A 2,598-nucleotide genomic window follows, 5' to 3' on the forward strand; every position below is an offset into this window, starting at 1 on the left:
GTTGCTCCCAGTATGCGCTCTGACACTGCCCTCATTTTCCTTCTGACACTTGCTCACTGTGTTGCTGTGATCATACAGTGACTTGGTGTCGCACAGATCAAGGTTTTTGCATTGTTGCCTTCAATTGTCAGTTTAGCCTTATTTTGGATTTTGAAATTGTCTGTTCTGTACACAAGTGCGTGTCAAAAACATCTGAGCGGAAGTTAGGTGTTCCGAATAATGACATTGAGCACTATGCACTCTCCTCCAGTCTGGAAAACAATTCCTCACAGGAAATTTAATAGACAATATACAGCAGGTGCAGGAGTAGGCCATTCTGCCCTTCGAGCCAGCACCACCATTCATTATGATCATGGCCTGAACATCCTCAATCTGTATCCTGTTCCTGCCTTATCCCCATAACCCTTGATTCCACTATCCTTAAGAGCTCTATTCATCTCTTTATTGAAAGAACACCTCCTGCTGTCTGGGGTCTTCATTCCGTTGACTTCAAATATTCTCAGTATTCAACAGACCTTGTTACATATTCATTTCCTCATTTTTGTTCAGATCACTGTGTGCATTGTGTGACAGTGGGAGTGCACTTGCCCCACAACCCAGGGGTCAGACCATAGTCTTGGAACCGTACTATGTTAAATATCATTTTACCAACACCAGGGAGAAATATCTGCTGCTCTGCATAATTAACCCAATTCAATTATTCATAAGGTCATAGCTGCGCCACGGTCTGTGACGAGGTGGCCGAGAGGTTAAGGCGATGGGCTGCTAATCCATTGTGCTCTGCACGCGTGGGTTCGAATCCCGCTCTCGTCGCTATCATCAATGACATTTTCGTGGGGCTGTTTTCAGATGATCACAGCTGTCGTATTGAAACTGGAACGCTAAGAGTCAGTTTACATCCATTTCCGCGATTACAAAATTTCAAAGAATGGCTTGAGCCTGTTGACTAAACTGTATTGAAATGTAGGTTGCATTGGGATAATGAAAGGGAGCGCGGTTTCCTTTTGCAAATCAAGTTGCTGTGAACGTTTTTTCGTATGAAAGACATCCAGGAAAATCAAATAACGAGAGCTGCGAAGTGCATGTTTATGCAAAGGGATTCTTAATGAACGTTTTGTCAGATGAAATCTGGAGGAGGTTGAGAAGAAGTAATTCATCCTGGTGAGAAGAGCACAGCGAGACAGCACAAAATGATGGCGATACTTCAAAGGGGCAGGGCGTGGGTGTAGCGGTACTGAGGACTGGCTGTAAATGCACAGTGGAGAATTGCCAATGTTGGTGCCGTGCATGGGCACGGAAAGGCTGACACATTGGTCTCGCCCTCGCCCCTAGCTCTCGCCATTGATGAATGCTGGACATAAGGCACAGATAAACACAAGATGTGGGAAGCAAGCTCCCTCTCGTTATGCACACACTGGATGCATCACATTGAACTATGAACAACTGGAGAAATCAGCATGTTACCTTTAGGGAGTTGAACTAAACTGTGGATCAATGACCGCAGATTCATGCAACATAAACATGAAAAATAATTTAAAATGTAGGGTGAAGGTTTGCTTGCTCAGCTGTAGCTTTGATATCCAGACGTTTCATTACTTGGCTAGGTAACATCATCATCAGTGGCGACCTCCAAGTGAAGAGAATCTGTTGTCTCCTGCTTTCTCTTTACATCTCTCTCCTCGATGGGGTTCCTGGGGTTTGTGATGATGTCATTTCCTGTTCGTTTTCTGAGCGGTTGATAGATGGCATCTAGATCTATGTGTTTGTTTATGGCGTTGTGGTTGGAGTGCCAGGCCTCTATGAATTCTTAGGCGTGTCTTTGATTAGCCTGTCCCAGGATAGATGTGTTGTCCCAGTAGAAATGGTGGTATTTTTAATCCGTGTGCAGGGCTACGAGGGAGAGAAGGTCGTGTCTTTTTTTGACTAGCTGGTGTTCGTATATCCTGGTGGCTGACTTTCTTCCTGTTGTCTTACGTAGTAGTTGTGACTGTCCTTGCATGGAATTTTGTAGTTGACGTTGGTTTTGTCTGTGGATTGTTCTGGTTCTTTTAAGTTTGTTAGTTTTTGTTTGCGAGTGTTGGTGGGTTTGTGAGCTACTCGGATTCTGAGGGGTCTTAGTAGTCTGGCTGTCATGTCTGAAACTTCTTTGATGTATGGTTAGGTGGTTATGGTTTCTGGTTGTGTTTGGTCTGCTTGTCGTGGTTTGTTCTTGAGGAATGTGTGGACGGTTTCTTCTTCCTTGTTGAACTTTATGCCTGTGAGAGTGTTGTTGATGATGTTAAATGTCTTTACTATCTTGTTTCGTTTTGTGATGACAAAGGTGTCATCTGTGTAGCGGACCCAGATTTTGGTTTGATTGTTTCTAGGGCTGTTTGTTCTAGTCTTTGCATTACCGCTTCTGCTCTGAATCCTGATAGCGGAGGTCCTATGGGTGGGCCATTGGGGGTTTGTTTGTAGACTATGTTGTTGAAAGTGAAGTGGGTGGTGAGGCACAGGTCCACAAGCTTCATGATGTTTTCGTTGGTAATGTGATTGATGGTGGTTGGTGTGTGTGATGGTCTCTTCTAAAAGTGTGTTTCCTTTGCCATGTCGATGTTG

General features: G+C 44.3%; 1 non-coding gene across 1 annotated transcript; it reads left to right on the forward strand.

Moving 5' to 3' along the window:
- The first annotated feature begins 731 nt into the window (after nucleotides 1-731).
- On the forward strand, nucleotides 732-813 carry trnas-gcu (transfer RNA serine (anticodon GCU)). The gene has a single exon. It is a non-coding gene; the product is annotated as a tRNA-Ser (tRNA).
- The last annotated feature ends 1,785 nt before the right edge of the window (nucleotides 814-2,598 follow it).

Source organism: Chiloscyllium punctatum, chromosome 50 (assembly GCF_047496795.1).
Source record: "Chiloscyllium punctatum isolate Juve2018m chromosome 50, sChiPun1.3, whole genome shotgun sequence".
Taxonomy (NCBI): domain Eukaryota; kingdom Metazoa; phylum Chordata; class Chondrichthyes; order Orectolobiformes; family Hemiscylliidae; genus Chiloscyllium; species Chiloscyllium punctatum.